At 41.9% G+C, this 27,488-nt stretch overlaps 1 protein-coding gene and 1 pseudogene across 6 annotated transcripts in view; both read right to left on the reverse strand.

The window, feature by feature from the left end:
- Positions 1-27,488, reverse strand: part of DAB1 (DAB adaptor protein 1) — a 1,241,370-nt gene that overhangs the window by 582,617 nt on the left and 631,265 nt on the right. The window lies entirely within an intron of this gene.
- Positions 13,685-14,324, reverse strand: LOC108585104 (annotated as a pseudogene).

The following is a 27,488-nucleotide window of genomic DNA, read 5'->3' on the forward strand; positions in this document are numbered from 1 at the left end:
TCCTCACACTGCCTTTCCTCTCTGTGCGCACGGAGAGAGAGCTCTGGTACTCTTATGACCTCATTTAACCTTATTTGCCTCCTACAGGACCCTGTCTCTATATGTAGTCACACTGAGGGTTGGGGCTTCAATACATGAATGTTGGAGAGACACAGTTCAGTCCACAACACTGTCTTAATTATGTTTAAGCGCACAATTCAGTGGCATTAGGTACCTTCACATTGTTGTGCAACCATCACTACTATCCATCCACAGCACTTTTCTTATCTTGCAAAACGGAAACTCTGTACCCATTGAAAATAATGCACCATTCCTCCTTCTCCCCAGCCGCTGACAGCCACCAAACCACCATTCTACTTCCAGGATTGTGGCTTTGACTTCCCTAGGTACTTCATTTAAGTGGAATTATGCACTGTTTGTCCTTTTGTGGCTGACTTATTTCACTTGGTGTAATGTCAAGGTTCATCCATGTTGTAGAAAGTGTCAGAATTTTCTTGTTTTTCACAGCTGAATAATATTCTACTGTATATGTAGACCACATTTTCTTTACCCATGTATCCATCAATGGACACTTGGGTTCTTCCACCTTTTGGTTACTGTGAATAATGTTGCTGTGACCATGGGTGCACAAATCAAACTAGTTTTTAAAAACCATACATGGAAGTTTATGATTGTGATTATGGCAATGGCTTCATAAGTGTACCCAAATGTTAATATTTATCAAATAGTATACCTTACATATATGCAGAAAATAGTATGTCAATTATTCTTCAAGATAGCTATAAAAGACACACAAAGAAAGGAGGATTATTTTTTGGCACACTACGGGGAACTTCAGGACAGCAGTGCCTGTCATGAAGGCCCAAATTACATCATCAGGATTTTAAATAAAGGGTTCCATCAGTGGACACTCTGCTTTACTTTACTTCTGTAAGGTCAGTTTTTCCTAAGTAGAGACACACATATGGCACAACTCTTGGCTAACCTTGTCTTTACAACCAGGAATCTTAGAGGGGAGAGAATACCATATTCCCGAAAGTTCTAGCAGAAGTCTGAGCAAATGCTCCAATTGGTCAAACTCTGAGCCAATCATTATGGTTACGGAGAAAGCTGTCCTCTAACTGGCCAGGCCTGGGTTGCATGCCCTGCCTATGATGGATAGGATGGATGAATACCATGAACTACTCAGAATAGGTTCCCCTCAAGAAAGAGGGGTTCTGTTATCAGAAAATGGAAGGCAAGCAAAACTGAAGATGAATATTACTGTGCTACTCTTCTGAAAGAGACTGACTTCCCCTTTCATGGAAATAAAAGTACACAATTTGCTAATGACCACTTGCCCCATAGGGTATTTTTGTGCTCTGCATATGAAAGCTATGAAAGATTTCCAAATAGGAACATCTGGAAATGGAAAAGAAGGGCTCTGAGGAGAAAGAGCACTCATTTTTCAAGGCTGCCTTAGGCTATGTCTTCGTCTCTGGGCAAAAGAATCATGGATTTGAGACGTGACACGTGGGATTTTAACAAATGAAGTCACCGGGTCTGTTTCTGGAGCACCCTGTGTTTACTTCTCTCCTCAAGGACTTTAGAACCGGATTGAGACCCCAGCCAGTCGGGTGACTGTCCAGGGTGCCCCCGTTTGAAAAGTAGCAAGGTCATAAATCTCTTCATCACCCTCCATGGACCATGAGACCAGCCAACTAGGAGTCACCTGAAATCACCAGCCAAATGTCAGCTGAAATTCCGAAACAGAATAATCCTAAGCACAATGCTATTTACCCAGGAAAAATGATTTCTTTTATCTAAATTTTCAACAGAGAAAGTGTAGGGGATCAGAAAAATCACAATTCTAACACAATTTCAAGTGTTCGAATTACGTTTTGAATATAGCTGTTGATTTTTAAAAATCCATTTCTGCCCACTTCCATTAAGTAAACACTGAAAAACTATATTTTGAATGTAGTTGTTGTTTTTAAAAAATCTGTTTCTACCCACTTCCATTAAATACTGAATAATTATTTTAGCAAAGTCATTGTGAAAGGATATCAACTTTTTAGGGCCCCAAAATATCTCAATCTAACCCTGGTCCTGGGACTATCTCTAGGTTAATTTAGAGCAAAGCTACAGAAAGGAAAGTGAGCTGCTATGTGGTAAGCAGTAGACATAGTCTTGTCCACAAAGAATCATGTATACTGTCTTTCTCTGGGAGGCTTAGAGATGTGGGATAATTTTTGAGGGTCACACATGGAATGAGCAAGTGGCTGTTCTAAGACTCAAATGCAGGTTCCTCTGGCTCCAAATCCATGCCTTGTGATTTGGTTCAGATCTGTGTCCCCCCCACCCTCCAAATCTCATGTAGAACAGTAATCCCAGTGTTTGAGGTGGGGCCTGGTGGGAGGTGATTTGATGGCTGGTGCAGTTTCTCTTGAAGGGTTTAGCACCATCCCCTCCGTGCTATTCTCATGATAGTGAGTGAGTGAGTTATCATGAGATCACGTTGTTTAGAAATGTGTAGCACCTCCCCATTCCTCTTTCTCCTGCTCTGGCCATGTAGGATATGCCTGCTTCTCCCTCCCCTTCCCTCATGATTGTGAGAGGTGAAGCCCGGTGGGCTTCTGGGTCTGGTGGGGACTTGGAGAACTTTTCTGTCTAGCTGAAGGATTGTAAACACACCAATCAGTGCTCTGTCTAGCTAAAGGTTTGTAAATGCACCAATCAGCACTCTGTAAAAAATGGACCAATCAGCGTTCTGTAAAATGGACCAATCAGCAGAATGTGGGTGGGGCCAAATAAGGGAATAAAAGCGGGCCACTGGCGCCAGCAGGCAACTGGAGTCCCTTTCCGCTTTGTGAGAGCTTTGTTCTTTAGCTCTGGGCAATAAATCTTGCTGCTGCTCAGTCTTTGGGTGGACACTACCTTTATGAACTGTAACACTCACCGCAGAGGTGTGCAGCTTCACTCCTGAAGTCAGCAAGACCACAAACCCACTGGGAGGAATGAACAAGTCAGGACCGCCACCTTTAAGAGCTGTAACACTCACTACGAAGGTCTGTGGCTTGATTCCTGAAGTCAGTGAGACCACGAACCCATCAGGAGGAACGAACAACTCCGGACACGCCACCTTTGAGAGCTGTAACACTCACTGCGAAGGTCTGCGGCTTCACTTCTGAAGTCAGCAGACCACGAACCCACCAGAAGGAAGAAACTCCAGACACATCTGAACATCTGAAGGAATAAACTCCAGACACACCATCTTTAAGAACTGTAACGCTCACCATGAGGGTCTGTGGCTTCATTCTTGAAGTCAGTGAGACCAAGAACCCACCGGAAGGAACCAGTTCCGGACACAATTGGAGGTTTCCTGAGACCTCCCCAGAAGCCAAGCAAATGCTGCTATGCTTCCTTTATAGCCTGCAGAATTGTGAGCCAATTAAACCTCTCTTCTTTATAAATTACCCAGTCTCAGATGTTTCTTTATAACGATGTAAGACCGGACTGTACACCTTGGTTTTGTTTGTTGATTTTTTTTCTATGCAAGTCCTCTACTTTCACTGTCCTTTAACAGGTTCTTGTTCTGCCTTTGTTAGGCTGATTCTCTAGGTATCACTAGGAGGCATAGACCCTCTCCTTGCAGAACTCCAAGGGACACCATTCACACATTCTTCTGAAAGTCCTGTGTTGAGCTGTGGTGGAGCTCTGCCATGTGTAGTTATTGTTAGGAGGTTTGGCATTGATTCCAAATTCCTAAACATGACCTGGCTAACTGCTACTCACCTTCAGGTGTTATTTTAGTTGTCACTTCCCTGGGGAAGATTTCTCTGTATCCCTGATGGGGGATTAAGTCACCGTTTTGTTTACTCAGAGCACCCCTAACATAAGATTGTCTTCCCCAGCACTTAGCACAATTAATAATTAATTACTCATATTATTTGTTTAATGGCTGTCTCTATTCATGCATCCATTTACGGATTTTTTTTTTTTTTTTTTTTAAAGAGCCGATTACATGCCTGCCAGGTGCTTACTGTCTGAAGTCCTGAGGCTAGAGCAGTGTAGTAGTAGGAGTCCTGGATGGACTGGGAAGTGGTCTGTCTTCCTCCCCATGTATCCTCCAGCCCAGCTAGTGCCTCACCCAGAGCAAGGATTGAAAGAAGGAAGAAAAAAATGAAGAAAGGAGACAACAGTATTACTATGTTTCAGCCATATTCCATCCCTTTCCTTTGTGGGCTCTTAAAAGGCTGAATCTAGTCCTATTTATCTCTGAATCTCCAGCACTAAACACAGCACCTGGATAGAATAGGAGCTCAAAAAATACATACACTATTTAATGAATCAATGAATGATTCAAGCAATCAATTTAATTTGGCATATGCCTTCCTTGTAGGTGTGCCCATTAATTACCAATTACCAATGTTTACATTCCAGTGCCTAACCATTTTTTTGCTGGCTTCTATGAACTCTCTGGGATGAGAGAATTGGTTTCTCAAATGACTTCCCGCATAAATTAGCCCATCTGAAAGTGAGTGTTTATCCCGGGCTCTTTGAAATTCACATCATTCGCACCAACACCCCCGCTCAGCTCAGACAGTTCTTTAATTCCAGTCACCTGGGATTTCTTCCTACCTTTGTTGCCAGCCCCAGCCTAACGCCACTTATCTTATCCACCTGGATTTACATATCAGAAAGGCCTAATCAAAGCCTGCCTGATTGTCACATCCACCCTGGTTACAAATCTGCCATCTAATCAAGAAGCCATACAGCAAATCAACATGCCCTTCTTTCTGAAATCTCTTGCAGAAAAATGGGAGAGCAGGAGTCAGAGCTGTGAACAAGGACGGCAAGAGTCAACCAGGGGAAAAATTCCCTCCCTAGCTGTGTAGCACTGGGAAGAAAGGGACAAGGCAAAATGCTTTGTCTGCAGTTTGATACAACAGTGAGTGTGGGAGAAAAAAACTAATGAGTGCAAAGTAACACATTCCTAACCTATGGTGCCTAATGGCACCATCCTAAGATTCTCTGGGTCCACAAGGCCACGAAGTTAGAATCAGAGATCCTTTATTTAGTCCAACATCTGGATTGCACATTTTATGAGCTAAGTCAGGTTAGAGGGATGAATAGCTAACAATAACAGGTAACTTCTATCGCGCCGTTAGATGGGCCAGCCTTTTCGGGCATGATCTCATTGGGTCCTCACAGCTAATTTTTTCTTTAATACAGATAAGGAAAAAGAGACTTAGCAATGCCATTTCCACATAACTGTAGAGCAAGTAAGCCGTGAACCCAGGACACAGACATAGATTATTTGTTCATTCAGCAAACTAATTTTTTTAAGTCTCCTGAATGGCACATCTTAAACTTTAAAATATGCATACAAGCCACTTAGAGATTTTTAAAAATGTGTTTTCTGATTCATTAGACCTTGAGTACGTATCCACGTTTTTACTTATTTTATTTTATTTTTATTTTTATTTGAGACGGAGTCTCTCTTTGTCACCCAGGCTGCAGTGCAGTGGCACGATCTTGGCTCACTACAAGCTCTGCCTCCCGGGTTCACACCATTCTCCTGCCTCAGCCTCCCGAGTAGCTGGTACTATAGGCACCCACCACCATGCCCAGCTAATTTTTTTGTATTTTTAGTAGAGACGAGGTTTCATCATGTTAGCCAGGATGGTCTCGATCTCCTGACCTTGTGATCTGCCCGCCTCGGCCTCCCAAAGTTCTGGGATTACAGGCGTGAGCCACCGCGCCCGGCCGGTATCCACATTTTTAATAAGCCCCCTGGTGATGCGGCCCTTGCACAGACCATAGATAATCCTGACTCCATTACTCTTTTGCTGTGTGCCCCTTGGCAAATTACTTAATTTCTCTGAGCCTCAGTTTCCTCCTTATAAAATAGAGATGACACTAGAACCTGTCTCATGGGTGTATTTCAACAGTTAAATGACATACTCTATATAAAGCTCTTAGCACAGTCTCTGGCCTACTCGGCAAGGGAGAAAGCAAGCAGCAAGTGTCAGATCTTATGATTTTCATATAATCCATACTGGGCACTGTGCTGGGAATACAGAAAGGAAAAGACACCCTCTCAAGGAGATGCCAAATAGCAGGGAGGCTGGTGGGCTGTATGGTCTGTGACGGGGGCAGCTCAGAAGACAACTTACTAGCCTAAGCATGGGAATCAGAGGAAGCTTCTGAGAGACAGTCTTATTTCTGCCATCCCAGTCCACATGAGAGGAAAAAAAATCAAGATCAAGTGGCCAGTTGGTGCAGGACACTGCAAGAGAGCGGGTTTATATCCAGGGGTTCAGCAGCCTTTAGGAGCTGATATGATCAAAGGTCAGATTCACCAGTTCCTGCCAAAGGACTCTTGCTGAGGATTTCATGAGGTCTCAGATTTTCCCTTCCAGGTTCCTGACAGCCATTTGATTTCTGCCAAGACTCTCAACTCCCTTACATATTAACACAACCTTAAGCCTTTCTTCTGAGCCCCTCCAGGCATGTTTTTATTTTTTTCTGCACCCCTCTAGCCTTCTAAATTCTACCAGCCACCAAGACCCACCACAGAGTTCATACCTGCTAAAAGTGAGGGTTGTTTGCATTTTAAAGCCTTCATTATTAGAGCTGAAGCGTCCACGGAGATGCTTCCCAGTTGATTTGAGCTTTATTTTTTTTTCTAGGAATGAAGCTTAATAATTTTTTTTCTATAATTGAGAAAACAGAAGCTAAAGTGAAATGACCTGTGAGCAAGTGGCAGAACCTGTACTAAAAACGTATTTCCTCATGCCCAGCAGGGCTCTCTCTCTCACAACCCTCTGTTAGAGAAAAAAAGCACAAAGCAGGGCTACACACTCCACTCTCCCTTCCCTAAGGAATCTCAGAAAGCTGATGAATGCATTTGGCATCCTCTCCAGAAGTGCTGGAAATAGCCTGTTACAGTGCAGGGTCTGGGCTTGGAATTCCACAGCTCTCCCCACCTGGGACCAAATCGACTCTGTCGCTGACAAGCAGCAGCAGGAGCTTGAGTAAGTTATAAAATACTGCTGAGCCTCAGTTTTCTAAAATGTAAAATGGAGATAATCGTACTTACTGACAGTTGGGTGTGATGATCCAGTATGATAATATATGTAGAACACCTGGAGAGCAGGTGTTTGCCCGGTGATGGGGCATTTCAAGGGTTTTAAGCAAAGTCACTCATTCCCCAGTTAAAAACTTTTGGTGACAGGCTGCACATATAGCCCTGAGGATGCACATAGCCTGAGGTCCCCAGTCTAGTGCCTGTAGCCCTTTGTAATCCGCACCCTACCCTCCCAGCCTCATTGCTCAGATAGCTCCTCCTGACACTCCGTTCTGCTCTCCAGCTTTGCAAAGCAATTTCCAGCTTCCTAAGCTCCACTGTCCTGTCTTTACTTTGGACTGGTGGTTTGCCACAAGTGTTTACTAATTCTTTTTCTCCATTTCCTCAACACCTCACGTCCTCTGGCCCTCTAAAGCTCATTTTTCGGGTCTCAGATCAGGTCTCACATTTGATACCTTCTCGAGGAAGTCCTGCCCCACCTCACCCCATCACCAGGCCATGTCTCTGTACCCCCTTAGTGATCCTACTAGATTGGGGAGCAACTCACAGTGTTGTGCCATTGTCTACTCTTTTGCCACGTCTGCATCTCCCAACAGGACGCAAGCTTAGTGCAGACAGGAGTTATGTCTGAGGTCTTGTTCACCATCATCTCGCTCACACACTCCAAGGCCTGGTACAGAGTAGGAACTCAAATAATAGCTGTAAACGGAATCGATCAGAATAACAATAACAGTCTTGAGAAAAATAAAAAATGTCACCACTCCAGGGTGAGCAAGACAAATGGGCTTGTCCCATTGTTGAGACGGAAAGCTTTACACAAATAATTTCATTTCCAGCCTTTCTAGAACAAAGCAGGACTTAAAATAAACCAGCTACCAGGTGCCTGGGAGCAAGGGTACCATAGCCAGTACCGCTTGTGGGTCAGGAAACTAAAAGAATCCAGCCTTGTCCATAAAAAAGGATGAGTTCGTGTCCTTTGTAGGGACATGGGTGCAGCTGGAAATCATCATTCTCAGCAAACTATCGCAGGAACAGAAAACCAAACACCGCACGTTCTCACTCATAGGTGGGAATTGAACAATGAGATCACTTGGACACAGGAAGGGGAACATTACACACCGGGTCCTATTGTGGGTGGGGGGAGGGGGGAGGGATAGCATTAGGAGATATACCTAATGTAAATGACGAGTTAATGGGTGCAGTACACCAACATGGCACATGTATACATATGTAACAAACCCACACATTGTGCACATGTACCCTAGAACTTAAAGTATAATAAAATAAAAAAAAAAAAAGAATCCAGCCTTGTCAATGCAAAATGCTTAGAGCCCTGGGGGTCGGGATGGGTTGAGGCAGGGCCTCTTTGAACCACAGAGAGGAAGCCCCTTTCTAAATCCCAGTCACTGAAAGCCACTGTCTTCCTTTCCTAGCGCCTATAGAATTGAATTAGCATAAGCATTGTCATGTAATGAGTTGTCAGGCTGAAGATGTAATTATTGCAAAGCAGTGAAAAATTTCAAAAGTTGAGCTTTAATGGCAAAATGAGATGGGAGCTCTGGCGTTCAAGTATAAAACAAACTTTTTAATATTCATTCCTCCTGCACTCTTTGAAATTCACCTTCAGAGCGCCAAGGTGAACAGGGGGAAAAAAGTTCAATAATTTTCAAATCCTAATTATAATTCATCACAGGTGATTAAACAAGGCTGTGGGTATTTGTTGCTCACCACTTGTTTTTTTTTTCTTACAGTGGACATTTAATTTTAATTAAAAAGAGAGTTTTTTTTTTTTTTTTCTAATGATGCCTAATGCTATTTTTCCTTTTCCATGCAGAGAGACTCAATTTTTCAATTTGCCAATATTATAAGATAAAAAATACTGCATACATGTTAATGCCTTTTATTTTGATGGGGTGGGGGGCTATTAGTTCATCCACCTTTAGTGTCTCTATACTTCCCGAGGGAGTCAAACCAGACTCCAGAGACTGTCTTTCCAGATCTCCATAATTTAGCTAGCATTTACACTTCTGAAATTTCTGAGCTTTACCTTCTTTATTTGAAAAATGGGGGCCAGGCCGGCGGCTCACACCTGTAATCCCTGCACTTTGGGAGGCCAAGGCAGGCGGATCACTTGAGGCCAGGAGTTCAAGACCAGCCTGGCCAACATGGCGAAACCCGTTTCTACTAAAAATACAAAATTAGCCAGGCGTGGTGGTGCACACCTGTAATCCCAGCTGCTTGGGAGGCTGAGGCACGAGAATTGCTTGAACTTGGGAGGCAGAGATTGCAGTGAGCTGAGATTGCGCCACTGCGCTCCAGCCTGGGTGAGAGAACAAAACTCCTTTTCAAAATAATTAATTAATTAATTAATTTAAAAAATGAAAAACGAGGATGTTAATAATGAGACATATTTTGCTATCCGAGGTAGGTACTTTGGGAAAGTAAGACGATCATTCTGTCTACAAGCACTTTATAGGACTGATGACCCACCATGAGACCAAGTTAATTCATAACAAATGTTATTTGTTGTTTTTGTTATTGATAAGTATTTGTTAATTAATTCAACAAACATACTAATTTTTTTTGTGTGTGTACGAGGCACTGTGCTAATTTCTAGGGTTTAAAAAGAGAAAAGAAAATGAACCATGCGCCATCTTTCATGATGAGGATTGATCCAGATTAGACAGGAAGACAGACATGAGAACAAATGGACCTGATTCCATTTGATTCTTACAGAAATGCTCTGAGGTGTGTAGGAGATAGGATTAGAAGTCTCATATAGCTTTGTAACTGTGTAATTTGGGGAAAGCCCTTTAACATTTTGAGACTCAAAATTCATTGCATAAAAAATAGGGTACATAGTATTGCTTCTAGTTTTGATTGCTGTATAAACATTATTTGCCTTTATTTATCATCTTTTCTTCCATAAATCTCCTAATCTGTGCTCAAGTAATGCTTCCTAGCTTTTATGTCTATGATTTTCCTTGCCTAAGCACTCTCCTCATTTCTGTGTCTGGCATACCCTTTAAAAGGTAGGATAGATACTATGATCCTTGTGAAATTTTCTCACATTCACAAGATAATTCAGTTTCCTTGATGTTGTTCCCATAATATTTCTATGTTCTTGTCCTGATTTCAGCCCAGATCCTGTGGTATATGATGAGTCAGTGACTCATTTTCACCCTAGGTAGTGAGCTTCCTAAGGAGGTTGTCCTATCCCTGCCTGGAATAATGTTTCTTCGTGAAGGAGATTAATGAATGGATGAGGGTGAGTGTGTTAGGACTGCATGGCTGCAAGCAACAGAAACGGACTTTGGCTAGCTTAAATGGAAACATGAACTTACTGGGAAAAGATCAGGTAGTTATAAGTTTGGCAATGAGGCTGCAGGACCAGGCTTACAGAGAGATGAAAACTAGGACAGATTTAGGTATCTAAGAGGTGAGAACTGATAGACCAAATTCAGAAGAATCCTTTCCAATGTCTTCCCATCAATGCTACACAGCATTCTAGATTTGAATGCTTTGTGTGTGTGTGGAGGGAAGTGGGGTCTGAATCACCCACCCAGATCATTGAGGGCAGTGCATCTTCAATGTCAGTCCTTCTGACTGTTCCCAAGGGGAAAAAGGAACTTGAGGTGCTATTTCCAATAGAGGGGGCATGAGTGCTGGGTGGCCCCATAGAGCAAGTGATCACCACCAACTATATGTGAATAAATGAGGGACTCCCCAACGAGAGGGTGAACATCTTCTGAATAGCCTAGGCTAGAGTGCAATGGCATGATCTTGGCTCGCCGCAACCTCTGCCTCCCCGGTTCAAGCGATTCTCCTGCCTCAGCCTCCTGAGTAGCTGGGATTACAGGCATGCACCACCACGCCCGGCTAATTTTGTATTTTTAGTAGAGACAGGGTTTCTCCATGTTGGTCAGGCTGGTCACGAACTCCTGATCTTAGGTGATCCGCCTGCCTCAGCCTCCCAAAGTACTGGGATTATAGGCATGAGACTTACTCATTTCTGTACCCTGTAGGTGGCACAGTGCCTGTCAGTAAAGGATACTCTCTATTCATCTTTATTTTGAGATCTGGTCTAGAGTTCTTTTCTGGCAGGTGGTCTTTATTTTCCTATAGCCCGGAAGAGACAACTCTCCCTTGAACACTTAAACTCAGTGCCTTCTATCTACAGCTCTTGTGTCAGACAGCGTGAGTCCTGATCTCATCACTCTGACCATCTAACAACGATCAGTCTTCTTGTTTGATAAATCAATTGAGTGGGGACCACATCAGGCATTAAGGTGTCCCACAAGCATCATCCCAGGTGGGCAGGCACAACCTAGGTGCCCTGATCCTGTAGTCCTTTAATTGGGCAAATTTATAGTTGTGCCTTTTACCCCTTCCTATTTTGTATCAGTTTCTGAGGCTTCATTCTCCATTAAGATCAAGTTTACACAAGAGGCTCCAAGCAAAGCAAACTCAAGTCAGACGTTTTTGGATGGAACCCAAAGGCCCTGATAATTCACAGGTGAAGAGGATTAATTACATTACCATGCTTCTGACACACCCCTTTCAAAGTGGTTTAGCACTGCTGTTTAGTAAATGTTATTCGCCTCCTGCTTCTGGTACCAGCCACATTTGCATATTCATCAGAAGTGTGCGCACAGTATTAAACCCGACCGTTACCACACTTCTCATTCTCAAATCCCTCTATGAATGCTGATACCTATGTCTCTAGCTGCAGCCATAATTTTCTCAAGGTCGGCATGTGCTGGCGTTTCCCCAGGGAGCTGGGGGCCTCCATTGCCCTGAAGAAGCCATGCACTGCTGCTTCCTGTCACCTCAGTGGGTATGACTCCATGTGACTTCAGTGTGTCTGATGGGAGGTGGTGTTTGTGGAATGTACGCATGCCAGTGAGCAGGCTTGAAGTGAACACTGGAAGTGGAGTCACAAAAGCTGGTTCAAGTCTAGGCTCCAAAACCTGGTGCAAGTTGCTTCTAGCCACACTGAGCCTCAAGACCCTCATTTGTGAAACAGATAATAAGTTATCTGTGCTGCTGTGTTTACTCCGTGAGATTATGTAGGTGAAGGTGCTGTGTCACCTTTAAAATTACGTAGAAATTACGTAATTACGTAATTTTTATTACATAAAATTATGTAAAATTTTTATTACATAAAATTACATAAAATTACGTAGATTCATTTCTTGTTTTATTATAAAAGAAAAAAAAGAAGAGGAAGCCCATGCTAGCCACAGGAAAGAGCAGGGGAAACCGAGACAGTCACAGTTTCCTGGTTAGTTCCCAGCTGTTTAAGTTATTCTGGTGGAGACCTCAGACATCATTTTGTAGTAGATACTTCTCCAATGTACTTTTATGAATTATTGACCCACAGAGCCAGAAAATATGGCAATAATAAGTACAGTCACTAAGTGTTGGGGCAGCTTGTGATGTCACAGTAGAGAACTCCAACATATTCAACCTCTCCAGGTGTTCACTTGAAGTCGCTTCACTAGGGTTCGTGTGTCAGGGAGACATGGCCACTCCTCCGCATGGAGGAAATGGGACTCCATTCTCAGCAAAGAAGTCCCTCTTCAAAATTCCCATTCCAACCTGTGATAACTGAACTGTTGCATGTACTTAGTGTTGGTGAGACCCATAGGAGTTGTGTAATCAATTTTTACATATTTTCCTTGCTAGTTGTTACCCAGACTGAGACCTTACTTGAAATATCCTATCTCTTGTATCTTGGTCTCTTGGGCAACTCTTTCCAAATAACATATGATTATAAAAATTAACAATAAAGATAATCCTTAATAATAAGAATTGCCATAAAGAATATAAAACAGGCTAATGAAATAAAGTTATTTGGGAAGTGGGGTGCACAAACCACTCGAGATGATGTTTGGAAGGAGAACTTTAAAATGAGAAGGAGAACTTTAAAATGAGAAGGAGACAATACATCCTGAGTTGAAATAATTTTCTTTCCTCTTATTTCCTACTGTCTTTCCATGCCTAGTGGAGCATCTATCACAGTTGGCCTGCTCCCAGAATTATTTATTTCTATCTTCCCAATAGACTGTGAGAGCCTAGAGGGCAAGAATTATCATTTATCTCCACATTCTTCTAGGGTGTTCGTGTTACTTGTAGCAGGTGTTCAGTAAATGAGTGCTAAATAAAATGCAAATCATGTTGAGAGTAGATCAGAGGCCTCTGTTTCACATGGCTATTTACCCAGAAACTGTCAAGGGTCTGGCCCTTCAAGGACATACAGTTAACTATATGAAGAAACCAAATGTGCAACCCATCCTTTACAGCAGTGTTTCAAGGGTTGACTCCAGAGAGAAAATACTGCAGCCCTATTTTAAGTGGAAAAGCCTTTACTGACATATTTTCTTGACTCTAAGTGCAAGTTCCACTTCTTGCCATGGACTGTGTTTTTATGAGAATTCACTTTCATGTTGCCTAGATCCCACAGGTTTCTTATGACCGTAAGAACAATATAACAACTGAATTCTTTATTCAGTTAGTATCACTGAACACTGATGTTTTCTTCTAAACACAGTTTAATCCCTAAAGCAAAATCTTGATTGATGACCCTGGGTACCATATTCAGGACTTGCATTTTTTTTTTTTTTTAATTTTAAACAACTGGCAATCAATTTATTAAGACAGTTGACTTAAGCATCTGCAATGGTGACTTCCACCTCAACTCCTGGCTCAATACTGATGGAAATAATCTGCTTAACACTCTCAGAAGGACTGTGCAAGTCAAAGAGTCACTTGTGGATTCTCATCTGGAAATGACCTCATATCTCAGAACCTTCACCACAAGGAGTTTTTCTTGTAATGATTCTCAGAATCTTGGTAGGTATTCAAAATGGTTCTTTCCCTTTGAGATTCTTTTCCTTTGCTCCTCTGATCAAGTCAGCACACACCATCTCCTGAGATTTTACATTGCAGTTCTTTAGAGTGATTCAAATTTGGTGAATCACCACCTCCGGCTCCATGAGTGTTTTCCTGGTATTTTTAAAAGTCATGGAAGCTGTGCAACTTCCTGACCATTTTGTTCCTCAGTGAGAGTGAATGGTGGTGAGCCAGGAGCAGGAGCTGGCAGATGGTAGCCCCACACCACTTGTGACCGCATTGTCCTCAAAGAGCGATTTGTATTCTTATCTAAAGTTCTTCATACAGCCATCCATTCTAATCCTATATATGTAAACATTTTATTTTATATATATATATATATATAATGTTTTATATATATATATATATAGAGAGAGAGAGATGGATTTTCACCCTTGTTGCCTAGGCTACAGTGCAATGGTGCGATCTTGGCTCACTGCAACCTCCACCTCCAGGGTTCAAGGAATTCTGACTCAGCCTCCAAGTAGCTGGGATTACAGGTGTCCACCACCACTTCTGGCTGATATTTTGGTATTTTTAGTAGAGACAGAGTTTCACCATTTTGTTCAGGCTGGTCTCGAACTGCTGACCTCAGATGATCTGCTCACCTCGGCCTCCCAAAGTGCTGGGATTACAGGTGTGAACCACTGCGCCCAACCTAATCCAATATTTTTCATAATATATTGGTGAATCATTAAATCAGTTTGGTAAGTTTTGACCAGAATTTAATTTAAATTAAATTGAGTAACAGAAAATATCATAGTCTATCAAAGTTAAAGGTGTGCTTTTGTGAGTCATGTTTGGTTGCATGTGTGCACATACTGGGTCATAGTCCAAAAGGTTTAAAAGTTATTAATGTGACCATTTCTCCAATTACATTCCCTACCAGTCACACATTTTTCTGGAGGATGCCTTCATCTTTTATGTGCAAGCATTAGTTTTCTGTAATGCCCAATGTGACTTAACATGACCAAACTGAATTCATTATCTTCTCTTCAAACTTGTTCTTCCTTCTGCCTTCCCTATTTTTAAGAGTTATTGTCTACCCAGTCATGTAAAATCTTTTGAATTTGATCTTGGAAACATACCTAAAATGTATTCCTTTGCATCGTATACAAAAGCCGATGCCCTAGGTCAGCCTCATCATCTCTTGCCTGACCATTGCATTGCTCCTACCTTAGGTCTTTCTGGTTTGGGTTCAACCCCGCCCAGTTGAAATGTTATTTTACCACTCAAATGAAGCTTGCCTATGTAAATAATTTAGTTGCATCATACACATTTCTTTCCTCTTTCTCCCATGATCTCATTAAAATTAAAGAACTAACAAAAAGACAGAGGGGTTAATAAATGAGAGAGGACCCATCAGCACATGAGAGAAGTAAGCAAATTTAAGAAAGTCTGAAGGCTGGTGGATGACAGGTCCTGGATCAAACAGTCCAGTAATAACTGTCGGGAGTGGATTCAGCTGACAAGCACAGTCACCAGCCAGGCAGAACCACAGAGGGGTCAGCATTCAGATTTGTCAGGTAGGACAGAGCATGCAACATGGGACAAAAATAACTGCTGGACAGCCAATGCCCTCTCTTCTTCCTCTACTCCCATATGCAGCTTATAATACCTGAAGACCCAGACATGCACATACCCAGAAAAAATCTCTATACTCTATGCTACACCTCCCACTACCTGGGAGATATGACTGTAACTATGTGTGTGTATATGTATATGTGTATATACACACACACATATATACATATACATACTATAAATGTAATATAAAATATATACAAAAGAGATTATAAATATATAAATTGAATACACATACAGACACATACATACACACTGTAACCTCTCTGGGTAAGTGTCTTCAGCTGAAAAGTAAGATCACCTCCAGCTCTGACAATCTATGATTTTCTCTCCCACGTGTTTAAATTTATATCTATTCTCTGGTCATACAACCAATGTGCTGTAAAGATACGAAAAAAAAAAAAAAAAAAAAAAAAGACAGAGAGAAATGCATTGCTTCCTTGCTTAGGCTTCATCACTGGTAGAATTCTAAAGGAATTTGCAGTAAAGCTTTGGAATCCTCACATCTGAAAGCTTGGCAGGCCATGAGTAAAAACCTGTACTTATCAATAGACTTGAATTATTCTCCTTTTAATTAATACCATTAAACAAATTAGTATTCATTAAATACTTGTGATATGCCAGATGTTGGGCTTAACACTTATGTGTGTGATCACACTTAGTATTCAAACAACTTTTCAGATGAGCATTATTATTCCCATTATGCAGACAGGGAAATTAAGGCTCAGTGAGGTTAAGTAACTTCTCAACATCTCAGAGCTCAGCAAGTTGCAAATCCAAATTTCTATATTAAATCTACCAGGTTCCAAAACATATGTTCTTAACGCCTTCGTTCTACTGACTGGTGGTTAAGCTCTTCTATTAACTTGAAGTCAATTCACTCTGCCTCCGTTTCCTTATCTGTCAAACAGGGGAAATCCTTCACTCTTACCATCTTTAAGTTATTGTGAGGATATTTGATATTGAGCTTAATTCTGCCTTGATAAAATTATGTGTCATAAAAATGCAGGTTATAAATATAAATAGCAATTTGAATGCCTGGGTGTGCATTACACCCCCCAGTTTAGCCGGGTCCAACTCCCTCTGACCTTACATCAAACCTATTTATACCTTTTTTCTGAGCATGGCCCCGAGAGACATTTGCATTTGTAATCCCTGGACTAGAGGCTGGAAGCTTTCTTGAAATAATAAATACAGTCAGTTCTCCGTATCTGTGAGTTCTGCATCTGTGGATTCAACCAACTGCGGATCAAAAATATTCAGAAAGTAAAACGGATGATTGTATGTGTACTGAACATATGCAGACTTTTTTTCTCATTATTATTCCTTAAGCAATATAGTACAACAACTATTCGTGTAGCATTGACGTTGTGTTAGGTATTATAAGTAATCTAGAGATTATTTAAAGGATACAGGAGGATGTGTGTTTGTTATATGCAAATATTATACCATTTTATATAAGGACTTTGAGCATCTGTGGGTTTTTGTATTTGAGGGGGATCCTGGAGACGAATTTACCCCACAAATACCCAGGGACGACTTTACAATCTAAAAGGGAAAAAAGAGCAGTTCATTAAATGGTATGCCTGCATGCATTTTCCTTTACTTGCCATTGTCTACAGAAATGGATCCTGGTTTCCTCATCTGAAAATTCAGGATAGATAGTCACTGGTTTTTTTATGAAGATTAAATAAAGTAACATGAAGGCACTCTGAAAATTCTAAAAGGCAAAAGAAATCTAAAATGCTATTTTAACAAACAACATACTTGTTAAAGTTTCAGCATTATGTCAAAAAATAAACTTAGAAACACAGACCCCACCATTTTTTTTACACTCCAGATGTTAAAACATCTTGTTTAGTCACTTTAGCATACATCTTAAATTTATGATCAATTTGTTTGAAACACAGTCTTGTTGTATTTAAAAAACAACATACTCTGGACAAATATAATTCTTCTGGACAGGTACAAAGTTAGAACTATTTGGAAATGGCTGCAGGGATGCATATTTACTGGGCACCCACTAACTGTCGGGTAACAGACTAGAATCCTCTGCTGGTATGCTCCCTGTGGCTCCTCAGCCCTTGATTCTTGGAGCCCTCCTTCCACTAATTGAACTGTGTTGCTGTTGATCTGTCCTCTCTTCTATACCGAGGACTCTACAGTTCAAGACTTGCCAGTTATCTTTTCATTCTGAGTACACAGTAGGCTTGTAAGACACTCCTGTTGAAGTGGAGTGAATTCATCTGTTCCTCTATATAATAGTAAAAGTAGTTCCCAGTTATTGAGCTTTTAAGTCAAAAGCTTCTGATATGCATTAACAATCATTGATTCTTGCTGAGCTTCACCATGAACCAGGCACTAATCTGAGCTCTCTACACATGTTGATTCATTTTTTTTTTTAACCCCATGAGAAAGGCATGATTGTCAATCTTGATGTACAGACAAGGAAATAGAGGCCAGACTGATTATGGGACTTGCCCAGTGTCACCAGGCAAAGTTTTGTTTGACCCCATAAGTCTGGTGCCAGAACCTAGGCTTTTAACTAAAATTACACTGCCTTTGTATTAGTTCATTCTCACACTGCTAATAAGAAATACCCAAGACTGGATAATGTATAAAGAAAAGAGGTTTAATTGACTCACAATTCCACATGGCTGGAGAGGCCTCAGGAAACTTACAATCACGGCAGAAGGCACCTCTTCACAGGGCAGCAGGAGAGAGAATGAATGCCAGCAAGGGAAATGCCAGATGCTTATAAAACCATGAGGTCTTATGAGAACTCACTCATTGTCACGAGAACAGCATGAGTGAAACCACCCCCATGATCCAATCACTTCCCATGAGTTCCCTTCCTCAGCATCTGGGGATTACAACTCAAGATGAGATTTGGGCAGGGATGCAGCCAAACCATATCAGTCTTGCATGTGATCTTATTGATTTTTCATTTAATTTTCAAAAGTCAAAGCCTCGAGTGCTTAACTTTGCACTCAGGGCTCTAGTTACTTCTGGATGCTTATCTTCCTTTTGGACTATAAACTCCTGGAAGGCAGATGCTTATCTAGCAACCTTCAAGTTTCACTCATGCTTGCTTTTGCACTAGAATAAATCAGTATACTGTCGGTGACAATTCTGCTCAGCTATCTCACTGTTGGTGTGCAGCGGCTTTTTTTTTTTTTTTTTTTTTTTTGCATTTATCTTTCCAAGTGTGCCAGTTTCAGGCCTCCCGAACTCAGGCACCTGGCATGTGCAGGTCTCAAGGTAGACTCCAAGAGCTAACAGGTGAGAATCAGTGCCCTGCTCAGCAGCAAGATTCCTGCCTTCCCTTTTAGGTAACTCAGCTGAAACAGATCTTTTTCCTGAGGGTACCCCCAGAATGTTTATTGTTCTATCACCTCCTGCATCACAGATTCCATAGTACTAGCATTTCTTTTGAGGGAAAAGAATAAAAACATAAGGCAAAGGCTGATTATATGCAGAAATCTGAATAGTTATTATTGTAGTGAACAAAGTCTACCTGTCTACAATGAAGTTACTGATAAAATTTGCAACTGTGGCTTAGTCATCTCTCTAGTGTTGCAGGACACCTATCTCATAGTGCTGTTCGGATCCCATGCCTAGAGGTGCTCCGAATCCACCCTTTCCTCCAAGTCCCCACAGCTAGAACACTGGCAAGCCAACCAGACTAACCTTTCCAGGTGTACTTTGACTCTGAGCACCTCTCTCTACCTCCACTGATATCACCTCAACTCAAGCCTGCATCATGCCTGTCCTGGGCCATCTGGCAGCAGCCCTTAGCAGGCCTTGCTACATCTACTCTTGCCACCCCAGCAATCAGATCTCCTAAAGGAATAGTATTTTTGAAAATATTAATCAAGATACCTCATTCCCTTGCTATAAATCCTCTAAGGTCTTCCTATTGCACTTAGAATAAACTTCAAATTCCATATCTGACTTTCTTCATAACACCCCCCCCCACCAACTTTGATGTAGTGTCATTGGCCCCTTTGCTTTTTCAACACATTAAGCTCATTCATGTCTCAGATTCTGTGCATTGCTGTTCCTACTGATTATTCAGCTTCCAGCACCCACCCACAGAACATCCCCAGGACTCATTCCCTCACTCATTCAGCTATAAACGTCACCTCCTAAGATCCGTTTCTTACCTAAAATAGCAACTCCTGTCTTGCTCTCTGCCCTCACCCTATGCCATTTTCACATATCCATGTTTGGCATGATCGTGTGTGTGTGTGTGTGCGCGCGCGCGCGTGTGGGTGTGTGCATGGGTGTGTGTGTGTGAATTTAGTTGTTTACTGTCTGTCCCTGTAGTAGGGTGAATAATGGTCCCAAAGATGTCCACATCCTATCCTAATCCCCAAAACCTGTGATTATGTTATCATGCATGGTAAACGTACTTTGCAGATATGATTGGATTAGTGCTTTTGGGATGGGGAGATTATTCTGAATTATCTGGGTGGGCCCAATATAATTACAGGGTTCTTATTAAAGGGAGATGCAGGATCAAAGTTAGAGAGAGAAGATGTAAGGACAGAATCAGGGATCAGGGAAGAGAAAAGATGCTATGCTGCTGGATTTGAACATGGAGGAAGGGGCCATGGGTCAAGGAATACAGGTGCAGGCATTCCTAGAAGCTGGAAAAGGTAAGGAAGTGGATTCTAGAGCCTCCAGAAGGAAAATGAGACTGCCAAGGTCTTAATTTCAGCCCAGTGAAATGGATTTCTGACTTCTGATATCCAGAACCTTAAAATAATAAATTCACATTGTATTGAGCTACTAAGTTTGTAGTATTTTGCTATAGTAACCACAGGAAATGAATCCATCCCCACCCCACAACTAGAATGTAAACTGTAAACTTTATAAATATAGGAATTAGTTCTTAGAAGAATGCTTAGGTCATAGGAGACATTAAAAAAAGGATTTGTTGCATCAGTGAATGAAACCATGAACTGTATGTTTACATGGGTGTCTTCTACACGAGGAAAAGAGTGGCTTGAGGGCAAGGACTGTATCTTATTGCTATCCACACACCTATTGCCCTTCATGCCTGACACACAGCAGTCAACACAACTCAGGAGATTTGAAGGAAGTAGCCTACATTTGTTAAATGGAATGATCTGGAAATAGTTGATAATGTCATAGTTAAATATGTTTCATAAGTATGTAGTCTTTTATAGGGAAAATTGGAATGCATGTAATATGAATATAGCAGGTAGTATTATTTTTATGTTTTTCCCTATCTGACTTGAAGTTGTCAGCATGGAGCTTAAAGTAAAGAAGTCCAGTTGTGAATGAAAAGAAACTCAGACATACACATTTTAAAATTCTCATTCTGTTTCAGAATTGCTTCTCTAATGAAAGGCTCCAGCTTGCCTCATGTTCTGAAAACAACTACCCATGAGGCACTGAGAGCCTACAGCGGGTGGGAGGGTCAGAAGGCCTTGAGCCTCACTCAGCAGCTGCTCCAAGAACCCTAGGCTCTGTCAGATGTGTGCACCCCATGTGTAAAAGCTGTTTCCCATACTGTAGTTTGGCTTCTGCACTCCATGGATTAGCTAGGGCCGATTAAGTAACCAATTTATGTACTCAGAGCTGTTTAAATGCATGCTGTGTCTGCATGATGGATGGCGATGTTCTTCTCTGAACCACCATTGCTTCCCCAGGATATTTTCCCCCTCAAAAATAAATATGAAAAGGAGCCTAAAATAATATTGCAAGAGAAACAGGAAATTCAAAACTTTTCTCAGCTAATTCTAAGAAAGTCCTAAAAACCAGATGGCATGAATAATTCTACCTGTACAAGGGCCGACAGAGATGTGGGTCAAAAGCCTGCTGGAAGCTAGGGTGGCACAGCGGAAGGCACACAGGCCTTTGAGTCGGAGAGACCTGGGTTCAAATTCCAGGTGGGTACCTATTAGCTTCAGTCTTGGGCAAGCCACCTTACTGCTTTGTTCTTTGCTCTAGTGAAAAGGGGATAATAATGTTTAATTTTCAGGTTGATGTGAAGTTTAGAAGTATGTATCTAAATACTGGTATATTGGTAGCATGAAATGAGGAGTCACAAACTCAGGTTTCCACAGGGACCTGGCATATTGCATAAAGGAGAGGCTGGCCAGGTGGACCCGTAATGAATTGGCAAGTGTGTACCCATCGAAAGGGGCAGCTGCTGCTGTGCTGCATCCAGCTGGGAGTGACCATGTGGAAATGAGGGCCCTTGTGTGCCAGAGCTTCTCACTTTTCAAGAGAAGCAAGAACGATTATTACTTTTTATGTAAAATCTCTTAAGCTTTCCATATTGACAACAAATTCAAAGTTTGAAAAAAAAAATTACTGATCAGATCAAACACAATGTCTATGAACAGAACCTGACCTAAGGTCCATCAGTTAATGGTTTGTGCTCTAGATAAATCGTCACTATTATTGCAACTTGGGGGAGCTTTTAGAAACAGAAAGTATCATACTGTCTTAAAGAAATGCGTTCAGTTTGAAGCACCACTTAATAATACTGGTCCGTGATGAAGCTTTCACTGTTTTGTGGTGATATGAAAAAAATAAGTTTATTCCCCCCTCCCACAAAAGCTCAATTTAATCCATTAAAACATTTCTAAGGAGTAAGTAAGTCCTTTCTTCTTTTGTGATACAGTCTTCTTTCCTTGTGAGATGATTATGACAGTGGGTGATGGGTTTAAGCCATTTTTCACATCCTCGCTTGGAAAAATTATAGGTTGCCAGTGCTATGTTGGACTCCTTCTCTTTTTAAATTTAGTTTTACTGTTTCTTAACATCCTGGGGCTAGCGACCACTGGTTTGGGGCATTTTTACTAATGTGAATTTTGTCACATGAGTTGTTTCCATAGTGGGTATTGTAAAAGCTGTTGATTTCTCCTCATTATCCATTTTTGCCTTCTTTCTTAGTAAGAGAATATTCTGTCAGGCCTGTGCCCCGCAAGAATAAATACTGTATTTTACAGCCTCCTTGCTGTTTTGTGGCCACGTGACTAAGTTTTGGTCAAAGGTCAGCAGAAGTATATTCGGACATTTTCTCGAAGCTTTCTTCAACAAATAACTAGCATACTCTCTTGCTTTTTCTTCCTTTCCTTCTACATCTGCTACTTGGAACATGGATGTAATGGCTGAAGAGCCATCTTGAAGGGCAGAGCAGGAAGCTGGAAGGAGCCTGGATTCCTGAGGACTTCACAGAGTAGCACTACCAAATCCACTCTAGGACCATCAACTTCTGACTTATTTGTGAAAGAGAAACAGACTTCTCTCTTATTTAAACCAATATTATTGTACTACTTGGAACTGTAACTAATCCTAACTGACAATACTGGGGGACGTGTTTGTAGCTGGGTGCTGTCATTTGTACCAAATACTTGCTTGGGATTAATTTCCCATGTTAATCAATAAGAGGGAGAGAAAACTGAGTCAAAGGAAAAAAATCGTTCTTTGGAACAGTCTTGGATTTAAAAACAATCTCCAAGCAATTCTTAGTGATGCTGCAAACACAATTAGCAAGCTTTACCAACTGAAAGCATCTTAAGGGTTTACAGTGGAACTACATGTCTTCAGGTCATCGCTAAGAACTCATGACTGGAGATGACATGTCATGTTCCTCCAGGCAGTTCATAATGAAATACGATCATCATAACTGAGTGTGAGGGCCTCTGTAAGTACTGAAACAGTGTGTAAATACCCACAGGTGGTCTTACTATGATAGTAAGTGTACTAACTGCTGCTATCTACAAGCGCCCTATGGGAATGGAGTGTGTCTGAGGGAAAGTGCTGTGGCTTTTATTTCTTTTCTTTTCTTTTTTTTTGAGACAGAATTTCGCTGTTGCCCAGGTTGGAGTGCAGTCGCACGATCTCAGCTCACTGCAAGCTCCGCCTCCCAAGTTCATGCCATTCTCCTGCCTGAGACTCCTGAGTAGCTAGGACTACAGGTGCCCGCCACCATGCCTGGCTAATTTTTTGTATTTTTAGTAGAGATGGGTTTCACTGTGTTAGCCAGGATGGTCTCGATCTCCTGACCTCGTGATCTGCCCGCCTCGGCCTCCCAAAGTGCTGGGATTATAGGCATGAGCCACTGCACCCGGCTGGCTTTTATTTCTTTACTCCTACTACTTGTCCAGTGTTCTTACTATTGCCCCTCCCTCATTTGCTCACTCACCACTTCCTGGACACCCCAACATTTTCTCTGTTTCTGAATTATGTTGAGCTCATTCCCTCCTCTGGGCTAGTATATTTCCTGTTTCTTCTGTCCAGAGGGATCCTTTCTCAGACCTTCCTGACAAGACTCTTTCTCGCTGTTCAGATCTCAGCTCAGATGTTACTCCTCAGAGAAGTCTTTCCTTGACCTATGAAATTTGAATATTTTCCTCAGTCATTCTCAATGGCACTTAACGCCATCTGAAATTAGGTATTCGTTTCCTGCATATTGAATCTTTTTTTTATGCTTAGAATAAGGGCAAAGACCTTGTCAGTTTTGCTCACCTGGTTTCTCCACAACATAGTAAACACTCACTAGACAGTTGAATGAAAGACTATTTAACATGACACAATTACCATAGGCAATCCGTGGGATTCTACAATAAATCCATAATGTTCTGTAGATACTTATAGGAGATGTATAATGGCAGTACAGGCATTATAGATAATCTATGGGTTCCTACAGATCACCTGCTCTGAGAATATAAATCCTTTCAGATTCTTTTTAAAGGGGCTAAGACCCCCTTCGGGCAATCTGTGATGGCCCTATCACTCCAAATATTATGAAATGGGTCTACAGGGTATTTCAAATTGCTCAATAGAAAAGTGAGGGAGGATATTTCACATACTGCCGGAGCAGGAGAAGCATGACCAAAAGCATGGTGGTAGGAGAAGTGCCAGAATCCCTGGGGAACAAGTCATCAACAGGACTAGCATGTCTGCCATGCTCTGAGGGTGGCAGAGGATTGGTAACTAAGCATAGAGCCAAACTGTGGAGAACCCTGAGGATATGCAAAGGAATTTTGACTTGAGCGTTTCTCTCTGGGCATCAGATTTCTCACCTGTAAATAAGCTGATGTGCTCTATTTAAGGATGCTAACTGCTTAGCCAGTGGACCGCCATTAGTGGACATTCTTGGTACCCTGCCCAGACTCCCTTTCCTGGGCTGGTGCACATACTGCCCAGCTGCTGTGAGTGTCAGCTGCTAATGACTGACAGCTGCTCCCTTCTTCCAAGAATAGCCCTCTGCTGAGGAGAGCCACCAGGCTGGGGGTATGCACCATCCCCATCCCCACATCCATAGCCAATGACCAGCCACCAGTGTATGAAAGGTTAGCCCCCTGCCTCAATTCACACTGCAGTGGCCCAGGTTGGTCCCCAGCTGAGACCATATCATTGCTTAACTTTCTTCCCTGCCTTCAGCCTCCTTTTCTCTCTCTCCTTCTGAGAGCCTCCTTGACTAAATAATTTCCACAAGTACCCCATCTCAAGCCCAATGTCTAAGGAAGAACCCAAGTTAAGACTGGTCCCTTGGCATACATCACTACATTGATCAGAACACTCTTGCCCTACAACCTCAGATGCCATCTTAAAATTGTCACCTCAGCAATTCAAGCAACACTTCCACTCCTTTGATACTAGCATTGGAGAGAAAACTTGTTTGGCAAACCCTGAGCTAGAAGATCTCTAAGGTCCCTTTCTTTGCTTACATTTTAAAAAATGACACTTTTTAGGTGACTTTAACTTGTGTTGTGAGTGAAAATGGGAAAACAGATACTCAGAGGTACTCAAATGGAAGAAATGTCAAACTCCTTTTCCCAAGACTCACCTATGCTTGTTTGCTCCATTCATAAACATTCTCCTGCCATAAAAGACAAAAGGTTCCTGGGTTCTATTTGCCTAGCACAGAACTGGGCACTTGGGACATGCTCCCTAACTATCTGGCGATTTCCACACTTACATAACTTCTCATTTTACCTAGAAAAGAACTTCCTGCTGCTTACAAATAAGGGACTATGAGTGTGATGTTGAGAAGACCCACCGAAGGATTTCTGGACTAGAACAAAGACTCCAGGGAAGAGATCTTCTTCCTCAGGAAAAGGGGAATAAAAGACACACCCTTTCTGCAGACTCCACTGATACAGGAAAGAATATCATACTAAAGAAGAAGCAGACCAGGCGCGGTGGCTCATGTCTGTAATCCCAGCACATTGGGAGGCCGAGGTGGGTGGATGACCTGAGGTCAGGAGTTCGAGACCAGCCTGGCCAACATGGTGAAACCTCGTCTCTACCAAAAATACAAAAATTATCTGGGCATGGTGGTGCGTGCCTGTAATTCCACCTACTTGGGCAGCTGAGGCAGGAGAATCACTTGAATTCGGGAAGTGGAGGTTGCAGTGAGATGAGATCATGCCACTGCACTCTAGCCTAGGTGACACAGTGAGACTGTGTAGAAAAAAAAAAAAAAAAAAAAAAGGGAAAGCAGCAGCAGCAGGTGGATTGACAAGTCTTCCTTCAGATTTGGCTGGGAAGTGTTTCAGTAAGTGAGAGGTAGGAAAGAAGACCCTGTGGGTTCTGGTACTTTGCTTTTACATTTGAGAAGTGATTCTAAACAGTGCACCTGTCCACAGGGAAGCCTGGATGGTGGACAGTGGTGCTGGGTTCTGTGGTGGGACCAAGTCACCAACTAGTGAGAATTGAGAGCAGGAGAGAGTCTCAGGCAGCCTTTCTGGAGCCTTTCTATATATTCTGGAATTAATGTTTGTTAGAATATTAACAGTTATTACACAGATAATAGCATTGCTATTTTTTTAGTTGCAGAATCAGCATATACATACACATGTATATATGTGTGAGTGTGTGTGTATCTTTAAATTAGAGAGACAGCTGAGTAGAGTGGATAAGAATTTAGATCCTGGAGACAGAATGTGTTCAAATCCTGGCTCTGCAACAACTGTGTGACCTTGGGCAAGTGACTGAACTGCTCTGTGCTATAGGTTATAATTCCATCATCTTTTAAAAGGACACTGATGATAATATCTCACCTTACAGAACTGTCATGAGAATTAAATGACTTAACCTTTGTAAAACACAGAGTATGTTATGTAGGTGTTTGCTAAGCAAACAATGTGCTCATTTTGTCAAGGGCAATGAAGAAAACAATGGATTAAACAGATTTATTTAAACTGCAGGACTCCTCAGGACCTAAAGTGTTAATATCCTTTACGACAGGAATATGATGGGTAGCAGTTCCAGATCCTTTTTTATGGAGCATCCTGCAGGACAAGTGTCTATTAAACAGTTAGAGGGGACAAAACTTCACTTAAGGAGATAGTCCTATTGGGTGAGGAATAAAGAGAGTGAACTAACTTTTATGGAGCACCTGGTACATGGCAACACTGTGCTAGGAGCACGATTTGCCTTATCCTTCTTAACGACAACATGTTGAGACTATTAAGTCATCCATTTATTTTTTATTTTTTGAGACAGAATCTTGCTCTGTTGCCCATGCTGGAGTGCAGTGGTGCAATCATAACTCACTGAAGCCTCAAACTCCTGGGCTCAGGTGATCCTTTCACCGCAGTCTCCAATTAGCTACCAGGCCTGTCTAATTTTTAAAATTATTTTTGTAGAGATAGGGTCTCCCTGTGTTGCCAGGCTGGTCTTGAACTCCTGGGCTCAAGTGATTCTCCCACCTTGGCCTCTCAAGGTGCTGGGATTACAGACATGAGTCAGGGCCCCTAATTTATAGATAAAGAATTGGAGCTTTAGAGAGATGGAGTTGGCCAAGAGTGTCCTGTGAAATATTCTAGGGCCAGCAGGGACAATCCTTCTTTGTCCAACTGCCAAGCTTCATTCTGGGAAAATGGAGGTCTGGGAGGACTTCAAGGAGGGGAGGGGTCAACTGGATCCAGGGCAGAGTGGGACTCTG

The sequence above is a fragment of the Papio anubis genome, chromosome 1, assembly GCF_008728515.1.
Source record: "Papio anubis isolate 15944 chromosome 1, Panubis1.0, whole genome shotgun sequence".
Taxonomy (NCBI): domain Eukaryota; kingdom Metazoa; phylum Chordata; class Mammalia; order Primates; family Cercopithecidae; genus Papio; species Papio anubis.